The 15,172-nt window shown below is 45.3% G+C and overlaps 2 long non-coding RNA genes across 2 annotated transcripts in view; one reads left to right on the top strand and one right to left on the bottom strand.

The window, feature by feature from the left end:
• Positions 1–3,244: 3,244 nt before the first annotated feature.
• LOC125914786 (uncharacterized) lies at positions 3,245–4,700 on the bottom strand. Its single transcript, XR_007455431.1, has 2 exons — positions 4,178–4,700; positions 3,245–3,376 (listed from the first exon to the last, which is right to left on the bottom strand). It is a non-coding gene; the product is annotated as an uncharacterized LOC125914786 (long non-coding RNA).
• Positions 4,701–4,753: 53 nt separating this feature from the next.
• The window catches only part of LOC125914785 (uncharacterized), a 57,455-nt gene continuing 47,036 nt past the window's right edge, over positions 4,754–15,172 (top strand). Inside the window, exons 1-2 of the long non-coding RNA XR_007455430.1 lie at positions 4,754–5,003; positions 5,127–5,278. This is a non-coding gene — a long non-coding RNA (uncharacterized LOC125914785). The remainder of the gene's footprint in view (positions 5,004–5,126; positions 5,279–15,172) is intronic.

Below are 15,172 nucleotides of genomic sequence, written 5' to 3'. Positions count from 1 at the left end.
GGGGCAGAGAGAAAGGGAGACCCAGAATCCAAAGCAGGCTCCAGGCTCTGAGCTGTCAGCACAGAGCCAGACGCAGGCTCGAACTCATGAGCTGTGAAATCATGACCTGGGCCAAAGCAGGACGCTCAACGGACTGAGCCACCCAGGCACCCCATAACCTTCCTGACTCTTTAAGGAGGTCTTGCCTTCTGGAGGATAAACAGAAAAAATCAATTCACTGTTGATAAGCATAGACAGCAATCTCATTTATTTTCCTGAGATAAAGCCTAATTGGGCCTTCCTTCCTTTCTTCCTTCCTTCCTTCCATCCTTCCGTCCTTCCGTCCTTCCTACCTTTCTTTCCTTCTTTCCTTCTTTCTTGCTTTCAAGAGGAAGAGTGGTGACGTCCTATTTCTGGGTTTTAGAAATAGTTTTTAGGTAGTAAGACACATGTTTTCTTGTTTCATTAAGAATTGTTGGTATGAAGAATCTGCTATTCATGCTTAAGGCTATGCTGGGTCATAGTAGCAAATACAGTTAAGACTTCTATTTATAATATAGAGAGTTTGAAGTAATTTAAAAATTCCAGAGAAATTGCAAGAACAGTGCAAAGAACTCCCAAATCTCCCTGCCCAATTTCCCCAACTATTAATATTTCACTGTGTGTGCTCTATCACCATTTCCCTCTCTCCCTGATGAGTTTTCCCAGTTTTGTTGAGATATAATTGACATATAACATTGTATTAGTTTAAGGTGCACACCCGAATGCTTTCATATGTGAATATAATTGTAAAATGATTACCACAATAAGTTACCATCCATCACCTTGCATAGTTACATGATTTTTCTTGTGATGAGAGTTTTAAAAAAATATTTATTTTGAGAGGGGGGAGGGGCAGAGAAAGAGGGAGACAGAGAATCTGAAGCAGGCTTCTTTCTGTCAGCACAAAGCCTGACCCAGGGCTTGAACTCACGAATGGTAAGATCATGACCAGAGCTGAAGTCAGATGCTTAATCAACTGAGCCACCCAGGTGCCCCATGATGAGAATTTTTAAGATTTACTTTCTTATCAACTTTCAAGTATACAATACAGTATTGTTAACTATAGTCACAGTGCTGGACATTATATCCCCAGGACTTACTTATTTTATAACTGAGTGTTTGTACCTTTTTACCACCATCACCCATTTCCTTCACCCCACACTCCTGACTCTTCCTAATGGTTACCATTAGTGTCTCTCCGAACCATCTGAGAATGAACTGCAGACATAATGCCCCTTAAATCCCAAATATTCTGGGGTGCGATTCCCCAGCACTTCACCATATAATCATTAAATAACTTCCAACTCAACATTGATAAATCATTGCTGTATTGCCAATAGATGCCGTTCAGATTTTGCCGTATGTCCCATTAACATCTGCTTTTGGTTTCTAGTCTAGGATCTCATCCAGAAACCCGATGCGTTTAGGTCCCATGTTTCTTCCGTCTTCTCCAGTCTAGAACAATTCCTCAGTCCTTCTCTTTCTTTAAGGCCCCTGCCTTTGACAGTTTTAGAGAGAACAGGCCTGACCTTCATCAGGACTAGTTCCTTGTCACTCATTCTCTGGTTCAGTCTAGAGTTTATCCCAGTTATTTGTTGTTATGCTAATGACCGTCTTTTTATTTCCAAGATTTTTGATTATTGACATCCATTAGTTCATGTTTCATTTCTTACTATTTCTGTCTCATAATTTCTTATACTTGTTTGTCTATTTTTGTTTTTAAAATTATTCTTATACTTTTAAAATGAAAGTTATTCCATTGTTTGAGCCCTCTAAATGATATAGTTTGTGTTCTATAAAGTAAATTTAGTTTGGCGTGAGTTTTATTCTGATTGCTGATTTCATCGGCTTTCTTTCATTGAATTAGCCTTTCTTACTCTGGCTTGTCACAACTGCTTCCCCCTTGCCCCCACAACACACACTGTTTTTGAGATTTCCTCCACCGGTTCTCTGGGGTCCCCAGGTCAGAGCCAAGTTCCAAAGGGGTTTTCAGAACTTTGGTCCTGCAGGGATTTGGAGCTATCACAGATCTGGTTACAGAGCTGGCAGGCAGCTTGGCTCAGTTACCAGTGGTAACTGTGTCCTTTTGTCTGCCTGGGCCTGTCGGTTGCTCAAAGCGTCAGCCCAGGCAGTAGTAGGCACTAGCTTTTTTCTTGTCCTTCCTCTGTACCTTTCACTGTTGGAGGTGACCTTCTTCCCCTCATTGTCTTTGGCTGCACTGAATGTCCTTTGCGGCTCTCTCTTAGACCAGGGGCCTGTTGCTTCAGCCCTGCTCACTCCTTTGCATTTATGATCCATTTCACTGCTTCAGGCTTGGGCTTAGGAATTGAATGACAGCACTTGTGGATGGCTTCAGGTAATACATAATAACCAGTGCCCCAGACCCACCTGCTGGGATCTCTCATCTGGACCTTCTGCAGGAGCTTCCCAACAGGGCTCTCTTCTTCATGTTTGCTCCCACAATCCATTTGCCATTGAAAATGTACATGGAAAAATGATGTCCCTCTTTAACTGAAAATCCTCCTGGTATCCCCTTGCTCTCAAGTTTAAAATCTTTCAGCATAATTTACAAGGCCCTGTTAGATCTTGTTCAGCCTTTCTTCCAGATTTATTTATGCCACTCGCCCCTGGATCACGAATCTCCTCTCTGTAGTCATGTTGGCTCCCTTTCAGCTCCTGGAAACACTGGTGTCCCACATACTTCAGGCCTTTACACAAGCTTTCCCCTCTGCCTGAAATCCTCCTCCCCCCTTTACATCCCTGCCTCCCTGATTAAATCCTAGTAATCCCCAGATCTCAGCAGGGATGTCTTGTCCTCAAGGAGACATCTCCAATGCCCATGATTCCCCCAGCTTGGGTGACCTTATTATAAACCTTCAGGGGCCTTCTAATTTTTCTTTAAATAGCTTATTTATTGGTATGTTATTCACATTTATTTATGGGATTATTTGTTACTACCTGAGGATTTTGTTCACTGTTATATCCCCAGCATCACGTATGGATTATAACAACTCCCTACAGATTCATGAATGACAAATGAGCCCTCCAAGCCCCACATGGTCTGACCCCTGTTTCCTCTCTGACCTCATTTCTACCACTTTCTCTCTCTCTCACTCTGAGTCCCACTGATCATGTTGCTTTTCCACAAACTTAGTAGGTATGCTCCTGTGTGTAGGCCTGTCTTAATCGGCTTGGGCTGCATAACAAAATAGCAAAGCATGGATTCAACAACAGAAATTAAGTTTCTTTATTCCAGAGGCTGAAAGGGAAGATCAAGTTCCCAGCAGGGTTTGGTTTTTGGTGACGCTTTCCTTCTTGGCTTGCAGATGGTAGCTTTGGCCTTACATGGCCTTTCCTTTGAGCATGGGGAGAAGGAGGGGAAGAAGTGGGGAAGGGGAGGACGAAACAGAAGGAGAGAGCACGCTGGTATTTCTTCTTATAAGGACACTAATCCTATCAGATGAAGACCTCACCCTTATGAACTCCTTTAACCTCAATTACCACCTAAAGGCCCATCTCCACATTTGGCTACGCTGAGGGTTAGGGCTTCAACATGAATTTGAGGAGAACACAGTTCAGGCCATGGCATTCCACCCCTGCCCCCCCTCCCAAATTCATGCCCTTATTATATGCAAAATACATTCTTTCCATCCCAACAACCCCCTAATTTTTAACTCATCCCAACGTCACCTATAAACCCCAAAGTCTCTATCAGCTAAATATCATGTCAATCAGGTATGGGTGTGACTGGAGATACAATTCATCCTGAGGCCAAATTCCTCTCCAGCTGTGCACCTGCAAAACCAGACAAGTTAAGTGCTTCCAAAATACAGTGGTGGGGCAGCACAGGATAGGTATTCCCTTTCCAAAAGGGAGGGATCTGAAGGAAAGAGGTGACAGATCCCAAGTAAGACCAAAACCCAGCAAGGCAAATTCCATTAGATTTTGAGACACAAAAATCCTCCTCTTTGGCTCATCACTGTGCCTTCCAGCCCATCCTGTGGCCCTAGAGAGGGGTCCCTGCTTGTGTCGCACTGCTGGGTGGGGGTCCCATCCCCATGGCTCTGGCTGGTGGCTGCTCAGCCTGTTGAAACCACGTTGGTGGCCCCACCCTTTGAAACTGAGATGGAGGTGGCCCTAATGATCTCTGAATCACCTTTGGGGTCCTTGTTCCCTTTTCTTTAAGAATAGTGAGTATTTGCAGCCAAACAGCAGTTTTGTCCAGTTCTGTGGAATCCAAGAAGTCTGACAGTCTTCCTTCATTTATCTTTCATTTCTTTCCCTTGTCCTGGCAGTATTTCTGCTGGTATAATCCCATCTCTTTCTGGCTTCTTCCAAGGTGGCTGATTAAATTCATGGTTCACACCCATATTGATCTCCTTATCAAATGATGTTTCAACCACACCCTTGTGTTCTCTTCAGAACACTTTCTTCTCATTTTTTTTTTTTTTTTGCAGTACGGATAGGCAGAGAATTTTCCAAATCTTCAAGTTCTGGTTCTTTTTTGCTTAAAAAAAAATTCCTTCAATTTATTTCTCTGTTCTCATTTTCTTTCAGTGGTAAGAGAAAACCACACCATACCTTCAGCACTTTGCTTAGAAATATCCTCAGCTAAATACCCAACTTCATTGTTGGCAAGTTCTACGTTCTATAGAATGCTAAATCACAATTCAGCCTGGCTCTTTCTCACCATATGGCAAAGATCTATTTTCCAATGACCTGTGCCTCACTTCTGCCCGAGACCTCACCAGAAAGGCTTGTGATGTCATTTCTACCAACATTCTGTTCCTGTATTCTCTAAGAAGATGGAGACTCTCTCTACAGCTCCCCTCTGTTCTTTCTGAGACCTCACCAGAACTGCCTTTAACATCCACATTTCCAACAACAGTCCTTTGGTGGCAATTTAGGCTTTCTCTGGCAAGCACCATCAAACTCTAACCTCTACCCATTTCCCAGTTCCAAAGCTGCTTCTGCATTTTTAGGTATTCGTTAGAGTAGTATCCCCCTCCTTGATGTCCAACTCCAGTCTGCTTGGGCTGTCATAACAAAATACCACAAACTAGGTGCCTTAAGCAATAGAATTTTTTTTTTTTTCACAATTCTAGACTCTGGGATGTCCAAGCTGAGGGTTCCAGCAGGGTATGGTTGCTGGTGAAGGTTCTCTCCCACTTCTCTGTTTCATCTCCTCGGGAGCACTGAGCACTGTCCAAAATTCCACAGGCTTCACTTGCTTGTTGTCTTTCTCCATGAGAGGTAAGTGCCAGGAGAGCAACCATATATCCCTGGAGTTCATTGACAGATCCTCAACGCTTAGAACATGGCCCGTGCCAACTAGATATTTGCTAAACGAGGGAACGAATTGCCTCCCATTGTGTATGTGTTCACAAGAGTGTGTGTAAAACAGGATAAAGAATATTATTTACTGTTTACTTTGTTCTCACTGATGAGGAAAGAAAGCCTTGTCACACCTACTTTAAACCTAAGGTTATTTTCTTCTTCACGATTTTAAAAAATTCTTATTCATTTTTACCTCTTGAAGCCCAACAGGCATTTCCTCCGCATATGTGTTTGGTTTTATGTTCCTGAGATGTTCCTCTTGAGAAAAACACATATTCCTGTTTCTCTCATTAAATATCTTCAAGTGGTAACAACTGTGTCCCAGCACAGATAACGTTCAAATCCTAGAAAAGTTCCCCATTGCAGGTGGCAGATAGCATTCCTGCGGTGGGGATCCTTGTAGCTGTAAACATTTAGTTAAACAAAATACTAAATAAAGGTGGGGGGATGGGAACTTTTGTAGTCAGAACCAGCGCTGTGTTTGGGGCTCGTTTCTAACTGCCAGTGAAGCCGCTCTCAGTCCCAGCTTGTGAACAGAGTCTCACCCCCAGGCCTGCCTGCGACCTCCCCCCACCCCTCCCGCTCTCCAGAGATGGCAACAGCCGCACACACTCCGGGCTTTGGCAGGTCCAGGTGGGAGAGTCTGTTTTCACAGGTGCCTCCCACAGCCCAGAGTTGAAATTTGGCTCATAATGTGTCCCTGCATAGAGAAGCTCCATTTTTATTCTGCCGTGAATGAAGATTCTTCCCCTGCAACACTGAAACAGGTTGCAGAGCCTTTGACATTTTTCGACCCAAGGATGTTCCTGCCTTTCATTGTCACAGGGAAAGTTTCTTTCTGCTCCAGATGCAGACTGACAATTATAATAATTTCTGAAATCTATTATGTAGCTTGAAATATTTGAGGATTGAGAAAAAAGACTCTTTTTCTCCCCTCTCCCGTCCAACTTGTTTTTAGGAGAGTTCCCCAAACTACAGGCATTCTTTTGCCTTTTGATAGATAGGAAGGCTCTGAATAAATGACCTAAGCTCTATTGACAGGTCAGCCTCTGCCATTGTTTTATTTACATTAAAAAAAAGTTTTTTTTAAGTTTATTTATTTATTTTGAGAGAGAGAGAGAGAGAGAGAGAGAGAGCATGAGCAGGGGAGGGGCAGAGAGAGAGGGAGAGAGAGAGGATTCCTGTCAGCGCAGAGCCTGACCTGGGGCTTGATCTCACGAACCATGAGATCATGACCTGAGCTGAAATCAAGAGTTGACGCTTATTGGACTGAGCCACCCAGGTACCTCTATTTACATTAAAAAATTTTTTTAAATGTTTATTTATCTTTGAGAGAGCAATAGAGCAGGGGAGGGACAGAGAGATCAGGACAGAGGATCCAAAGTGGGCTCTAAGCTAACAGCAGCAAGCCTGATGTGGGGCTCGAACTCACAAACCGTGAGATCATGACTTGAGCCGAAGTTGGATGCTTAACCAACTGAACCACTCAGGGGCCCCGCCCCTATTTACATTTTTAAAAAAATGTTTAAAAATCTGCATCACTCACTGTATTGTTAGTCCCCGGGGCTTAGAAGAGTCGGTTCGTGAATAGATTTCTGATGCTAGGGCTTTATGGACACAGAAATGCAGCAGTATGTGGTGGTTAGATGAAAATCCTTCTGGAGTCAGGATAGCAGTCTAACTTTTACATTTATGTTAAAACACATGTACTTTTAATGTGTCAGCCCTTTAAAAAAGGTTTAAAATGTTAACATTGACTCATTTTGTCCCTGTAACAATTTTTCACACTAGATATTAACATTGACCTCTTTCTGCAGAGGCAGGACGGTTTGGGTGTCCTGCCCAAGGCCCGCTGTTAGCAAGTGGCAGAATTAGAATCCAAACCCAGGCAGCCCGAGCTTCGAGTTGGTTCTTAACCACTTCCAGCCTGTGGTTGGCGGTCTTGGGTCACACACGTTCTTCCCCCTTCGTGCGAGGCTGAGGTTGGACACTGCACCCTTACTTCTGGCACAGTGGCAAAAGGGCTTTGCCACTTTTCCCTCCCTTGATGGCACCTGTCATATGCTTCAGGGCAAAGGAGCTGCTCTCCTTGCCTGGGAATGAATCTCTGTCCTCCACCCTTTCAGGCCACTTGGGAGCCCTATGAGTTTCAGGGTTTCGATCCCTTCTCCCACACAGCAAACCTGTCAACCTGGAATGTCTGTTCTCTTGATTGAATGTTTTCAAATCTCCTTCACTTGGGATCTAAGGGGAAACTCCTACCTTTCACCTGGTTGGTATTCCTGGCCTCAACTTATGCAGGAACCACTTAGTGAAGTAGGCATTGGGAGTCGGTCCTCTGAAGGACAGAGAAGCATCCTTTTGCGATGGAAACAGATAACATGACATATTCCCCTGGCATTCGAAACAGAACAGGCTGTACTTTTTAGAAATAGCACCCACCTCTTAATCAGTTATTTTAGGGCCTGTGCATCCTGAGCTGTCACCAGGAACCTCCTGAACTTCGGGGGTGACGGAAGGTGTCCAGCGAGGCAGCGTCATCCTGTGCTTGGGACACACAGGGTCAGGGGGTGGGGAGGCTCTCAGAGGCCTGGGCGGCCTGTAGGGGGCTCTGAATAGCGCAGCCAGGTTCCCACTCTCTTCCCTGAATGTGCTTTGGCATTTCTAATGCATCCTCGAAAGAGGATAAAACATCTCCACAGAGGTGAACTCTAGGCCATTCTAGATACAAGCCCTTGGGAATGTTTATGATTCGTCCAGATGATTCAACAGGAGAATCCAGAGAGATGCCCTTCTGGCCACTGGTGCTTGTCCTGAGTGTCTGGAGACAGCCCTTCAGTCTCTAGCTCTGGACAGACCATCCTGCTGGCTTTCTGTGTGGACATCAAGGAGGTGTGGTCTGCAGCGGCTTCCTGCAGGTGATGGTGCCCCACGTCCCTCAGGGGATGAAATATATGGGATTAGAATAATGTGGGTCTTGTTTGTTTTATTTTTTTTTAAGTTTATTTATTTATTTAGAGAGCTTTAGTGAGGGAGGGGGACAGAGGGGGCGAGAAAGAATCCCAAGCGGGCTCCACGTTGTCAGTGTGGAGCCCAATGTGAGGCTCGAACTCACGAACGGTGAGATCGTGACCTGAGCTGAATTCAAGAGTTGGACACTTAACCAACTGAGCTACCGAGGTGCCCCAGAATCATGTGGGTCTTGAAACTGACGTGGGAGCTGGCATGACTGAAGGAGAGTGGTGGGTGTGGGGAGAGAAGATCTGGGATCCTGGCGGGCTTGGCTCCTTTCTGCTGCGTGACTTAGGGCAGGGCTCAGCATCCTCCACTGCAGGCAGGAGCAGCCTTGGTTTCCCAGGGGTCTGCTGCGGAGCGGGCACTGACCTCACTTCATTTTCATAGCCTCCTTTCCTGCCGGCCTCATGTCGTTACATGAGATGATCTTGTGAAAGACGAGGGAAGCCATATGCGCATGGAAGGTGCTGCTGAGGCCTCTTATTTAATATTAGTTTGGTTTAGGATTATTGTCTTCCTACCTTGCCACTGCCTTCCTGGCTTGTTGCCAAAACTCTTCTTTTCCTTACTTGAAAATACATGCAACCATACACACCCTACCTTACTTAGAAGGTTATCCACTGTAAAACCTAAAACTACTCTAAACAAGTGAAGTCTACTCAAAAGAGAATATCCCTTCGTTTTTTTTTTTTTTAATGTTTATTTATTTTGAGAGAGAAAAAGAGAGAAAGAGAGAGGAGGAGGGGAAGGCAGGGAGAGAGAGAGAGGGAGAGAGAGAATCCCAAGCAGGCTCTATGCTGTCAGTGCAGAGCCCAATATGGGGGCTCAAAGCCAAGAGCCATGAGATCATCACCTGAACCGAAATCAAGTGTCAGACACTTAACTGACTGAGCCACCCAGGCACCCCACAGGCAGCTTTCCTTTTCCAAGGCCACCTTTGTGGAGCCGCACTGCCCACTACCAGCTTGTGAACTTCTGGAGGATGTTACTCTTATGGTCCAATAGGCTAGTGGCGCATAGAGAAAAGGTGCAAGCAGGGTTTGTGGAGTGAGTGGTGGTGCCATGACTTTAATGCTTGGGACGTGTGCTCTGCAGTTTGCTGAGATCCCCTGTGGCCTGCATTCTTAGTGGCTTTACTCCTCCGTTGCCCTGGGGCAAGTGACGCTGAGGCTATAGATCTCTGTAATACTCTTCCCAAAGTCCCAACTCAGGCGATTGTGTTTGAATTATTTGTGCCAAGATTCGATGCTGTGAGCGAATCCCATTAGTACCTGGGCTTAGCACAGGTAGGAGACCCTCAATAAATATTTGTTGGAGTGAAATGAAAGCTTGAATAAATGTGAAGAGTAAGGTAAGTCCTTGGCTGACCTCAGCAGGTAAAAGCCCTTAGATGAACTATAGGAAAGAGAATCTGAAATTCTAGATTTCATGAGGCTCTTGAAACCACCCATCCTCCTCCTTTGCTTTCATTTTACCTCAGATTGATTCTACATCAAGGAAAAGATGGGATTTGAATAGGAAGAGTGTACAATTCAGAAATGACTTTTCCGGGGCACCTCGGTGGCTCAGTCATTTAGGTGTCTGACTCTTGATTTTGGTTCAGGTCATGATCTGATGGTAGGTGGGATCGAGCCCTGCGAGGGGCTCTGCACTGGCAGCGGGAGCCGGCTTGGGATTTTCTCCTTCTCTCTCTTTCCCTCCACCCCCCCACCCCTGCTCTCAAAATAAAGAAATAAACTTAAAATAATGACCTTTCCCCCAAATAATATTTATTTTGTAACTATTGTGACTGCCTCTAAGAAAATAAATTGAATCTGGCCAAGATTGTGACAAGGAAGAAAGCTGATAGAAAAAGGAAGCATTTGTGGACTAAACTGAGAGGAGCTAGTGGCTGGAGGGACAGGGAGCCAGGGGAGAGGGTTTTGGAGGTGGGGGGCTCCTGTCTTTGCCCGGGGCACTCTATCTCTGCCTGAAGGCCCGGCTGTGGGGGCATTTCCCTGCAGCCCTTCCTGTCTTCATGTAACACCTGGCAGAGCTTCCTGGCTGATAAAAATCTGGTACTCCTTGGTTAGGAGCAGAAAAAGTCACTGTTTGGAAAGAAAAAACCCTCTTCTTAGGGATCAGAAGAGACTTCTCTAGTTACCTGTTAGTCCTCTGAGGATCTGAGTTGACCAGATCAGAACTTGAAATGGCAGTAAGGGGCCGTTCAGAGAGTCCTAGCCTAAAATCTCGTCTTTGCTCTTTCCTTTCCATAGTCCTGCCCTGATTTTTTTTCTTTTTCTTTGTTTCCACCCCAATCTTTGGGTGTTGTCATGATTCTTTGGTGCCAACTGCATAGGTTTTCTATTGCTGCCATCACAAATTAACACAAACGTAATGGCTTAAAACAAAACCTATTTATTATGCCAAAGTCCTGTAGGTCAGGAGTGTAAGTGGGCTCCTTATAACTGGGCTTTGCTCATTGGCTCAGGTAGAGATGTCAGCTGGCTGGGCTCCTGCCTGCAGGCTCTGCAGAAGATTCTGCTTCTTTATTTCTTTAATGTTACTTTTATGTTTCTTTAATGTTCTTTAATGTTTACTTTTATTTTTGAGAGAGAGAAAGAGAGAGACAGAGTGTGAGCAGGGGAGGGAGCAGAGAGAGAGGGAGACACAGAATCCGAAGTAGGCTTCAGGCTTTGAGCTGTCAGCTGAGAGCCTGACGTAGTGCTCCAACTCACAAACCAGGAGATCATAACCCGAGTCAAAGTCGCATGCTTAACCAACTAAGCCACCCAGGCACCCCAGAAGATTCTGCTTCTAAGCCCTTTCAGTTTGTTGGCAGGATCCGGTTCCCTATGGTTGTAGGACTGAGGTCCTGTTTCCTTGCTGACTGTCAGCCCAGCCACTCTGTGCAACTAGGGTCTCTCACTTTCCTTCTCATATGGTCTCCGGCATCTTCAAGCCAGTGACGGTGTATCAAGCCCCTCTTGGGCTTCAGTCCCTCTGTGTCCTTTTACCTTCCCCTTTGCCTCTAGCTACAGAACATTCTCTGAGTTTATGGGCCCATGTGACCATGCTGACTAACTTGGATAATCTCCCCTTTTTAAGGTCAACTGTGCCACATAACATAACATGATACGATATTTCATCATGTTCGCACGTTCTGGCATCAGGGGGGAGAATCTTAGGGGCCATTCTTAGAAATCCTGCCTACCACACGAGCTGTTGGTGTGATAGCCAATGCTGCCTGAGGGTGTGTCCATTTTATCGACAGCCATTGAGAAGGAAAACTGAGAATCACGCGTCCATTTGGTGGCAGAGTGGAAGCCATCTGCCTTGTCACAAGACCTCTTTCAAGTGCTCGCTCAGTTTAGCAAGTTCAAGAAACCTTTGTCATTCTCTTTCGAGCTTTAAAAAAGGTGAATGACCTACGGTAGATTTTTCTTCTTTTTGGATCATTTATTTATTTGTTTGTTTTATGCGAAGCTCTTGGCTCTCATTTTAACCTTGCTGTTGCTAAACGAGAGCTCAGTGAAAGGCATATTGTGGAAAGTAAATTATTTTTAGTCAAACAATATGGAGCCAGGCAATAAAATTCAGGAAAGGGGCCTGTTTGGAAACTTGTGGCCTTGTGTAAATCACTGAGTGTCGATAAATTGCTTCCAAAGCAGGTGGGACTCCCCTCGCCTGGCTGTGGATTGAGCCAGTCTGGTGAACTTCGGGGGATGGAAGATGTCTGGGCTCCACAGTCACATTCTATTAATGCTTCATTAGACCTAGTGATTCAAGCCCTGTCTTTACATGTTATGTGCTGGGTGATGGGAGAGACAGATGCCAGTTTCCCAAGAGGGAAAAAAAGTAACTGGAAAAAAGGAAATGGCAGATTGTCAGTGAGATAGCTTTTGTTTCAATTTTCCCTCCTTTGTTTTCTTTTTAAGCTCTCTGTGAATTACCGTACTTTCCCTTTTGGTATTTTGGGCCATAGATCTTTGCATTAACCCGAACTCTTTTTTTTTTTTTTTTTGCTTTTCTCCCTTTCCCCTAATATTCATCTGGAAAATACCCCTACACCTGACTGCCTGGTGTTAGTGAGATCCGCTGTCCACTTCCAGATTGTTTTATTGAGGGAGAGTGGCATGGTCCCCCTGGCAGGAGTCCCAGACTGGAAGCCAGGAAAGCTGGGCCCCTTTCCCAGGTCGGTGCACCACGCCTCTGTGCTGCCTCGAGGCCTCCCTTACCCTGCACTGGGCCTGGGGTGTGCTCATGTGATACCTGGAGATAAGCAAAGAGCTGCCTTTGTTGGGTCATAGTTCCCAGCTATGCCATGAACCAGCCGTGTGACCTTGGGCTCAATCAGTATTCCTGTCTCTGAGCCTCAGTTTGTTCTTTGGTCAACTGGGGAAAAAGATATTTGCTTCCTCGTGTGAGAAGCTGGGCAGGAGCAGGAAGTGGCCAAGCTATGGTGTTGAGGATGAGCCATCCTCGAATTGGGGCAATACAACCTGCAGCCCTGTGGCCCCTGACACCAGTGGGTCTGTCGAGGACAGTGGCTGCCAGAGCAGAAAAAGGCAAAGGCCACAGCATCAGGCAGGGTGGGCAGGCTCAGTGAAGCAGATGGAAACAGCCATTTATAGGGTTGCTACTTGGGGTCTTTGAGTCTGTCTCGCTCTAGCACCCTGTCCTAGTACTTTCCCAAATTTTCTCTGGGAAGCTTTGCTTCTGGCACTGGTGGCTGTGGTAACAAAAATATCTAGATCTAGGGGTACCTTGGTGGCTTGGTTAAGTGTCCAACTTCGGCTCAGGTCATGAACTTGCAGTTGGTGAATTCAAGCCCCACGTCGGGCTCTGTGCTGACGGCTCAGAGCCTGGAGCCTGCTTCGGATTCTGTGTCTCCCTCTCTCTCTGCCCCTCTCCTGTTCATTCTCTGTCTTTCTTTCCATCAAAAATAAGTAAACATTTAAAAAATTTAACAAAATATCTGTATCTATATCTATATCTCTATATCCATCTATCTATCATCTATCTACTTATGTATTTATTGATCGATAGATAAGTAGATAGATAAAGGAAAAAACACACTGGACTTGGGTTCAGACCAACTAGATCTTGGATTTGAGTTTTGATTTCACTAGTTCCATGACCCTGGCTAATTGACTTAACTCCTGTGCCTCAGTTTCCTCATCCGGAGTAATATCAGCTCTGTTGACCTCTCTGGTTTGCTATGAATCACAGTCCACGGGTGTATGTTGTAGGCCTTATATTGTGTGTTATCATAATGAGTCTTTTATTTTCCTGTAGGGCATTTTAAGGACAAGCTAAATGAAAGTGGCAGTTGGGTTTGGACATGGCCTACTCTGGCTGAGAACGAAGTGGGCATTATGAGGGGCCCACTCCTCTCTTGACTTCTCATACTAATAGACATCTATGTTTCCACTCAGAATTCCTACTCGTTTGTCAGGTACAAACCAAGCTACCAAAATAGCACTTGTGTACGGCTGAAACTATTACTGCTCAATTGCTTCTGGGCTTTACTTCTTTCGCTCAACCCCACCTCGCCCAGAGTATCTGCAGACGTGTCAAGGATGTGGTGCAGGCCCGGTGACGGTGGTCAGGAATGGTCCAAACATTACACATGGAGGCAAGAATTTTGAGATGTTCCAGGGGACAGGCTCGGGCCCCGAGGCCCCCCAGCAAGCTGATCACCCAATGCCAGCAACAGTGGGGGGTTGAAATGTGCCCCACATGCTGCAGAGTCCTGGCTTATGCAGGTAAAGGAGGCCAACGTGACGGATGTTCAACTTTCAGGGAAGAATTTAAAATACGTTTCTGGACAGGGCAATGGATGTCGTAGGTCGGCATTTCGGAGCTCATCACTTACACCAACCAGCAAATTCCTTTTCATAAACACACAAGCGTTTTCTAACAGACAGAGCCGTTGAGTTTCACGTGTTTGATAGCAACTGCATCTAAATAATGTTGGAAACACTGGAGATGTCACTTTGAGAAGGCACAGTGACCCTGTAGGACAGGCACAGACCTTTGTGCCGACCCTCTTTTCTGTCATTTTGGGCCTTCAGCAAACCCAATAAGCTTCCCTTTGGTTTCTTCTTCTTCAAAGTGGGGGAAATTATGTTGAACTTGGGGCTTGTTGTGAGGAGTTAAGATAATGTGTGAAAAGAGCTGAACCCAGGTCCAACGCTGGTAGGAATTCAAAACCTATAATCTTTTGTTGTTAAAAAAATAAAACAGGGGGCACCTGGGTGGGTCAGTCAGTTGAGCATCTGACTTTGGCTCAGGTCATGATCTTGGGGTTCGTGAGTTCAAGTCTCACATCAGGCTCTCTGCTGTCAGCATAGAGTCTGCTTCGGATCCTCTGCCCTGCTCTCTCTGCCCCTCCCCTGTTTGCACTCTCTCAAAAATAAACATTAAAAAAAAAAAAGAAAGTAAAACAGTACCCATGGTGTTTGTGATGTACCATTTTAAAGTCCTGTCTGATTTTTCCCCCCTTCTTAAATGGAGTATGATGGACAGATTTAGTAGAACTTCTGTATTTTGTTTATGATCTTAGCTGATTTCCCTGTGGTGGGTTACTTTAGAAATTAAGTATAAAATCACAGCAATAAAATGAAACCAGTAAAACTTGTATCATGTGCCAGGTAGTGGGGCTGTCATTCTACATGTAGAAACAATACTCAAAAGACCTTAGGCAGTGGGTACCATTGCTGTCCCCACTTTGCAGCGGAGAGAGCAGCTGAGCTGAAGTTGGACGCTCAACTGACTGAGGCACCCAGGCGCCCCATGACTTCAGTTATTTTAAGGT

The sequence above is a fragment of the Panthera uncia genome, assembly GCF_023721935.1.
Source record: "Panthera uncia isolate 11264 chromosome D3 unlocalized genomic scaffold, Puncia_PCG_1.0 HiC_scaffold_8, whole genome shotgun sequence".
NCBI classification, from domain to species: Eukaryota; Metazoa; Chordata; class Mammalia; order Carnivora; family Felidae; genus Panthera; species Panthera uncia.
This window is presented reverse-complemented; position numbering and strand designations above follow the sequence as displayed.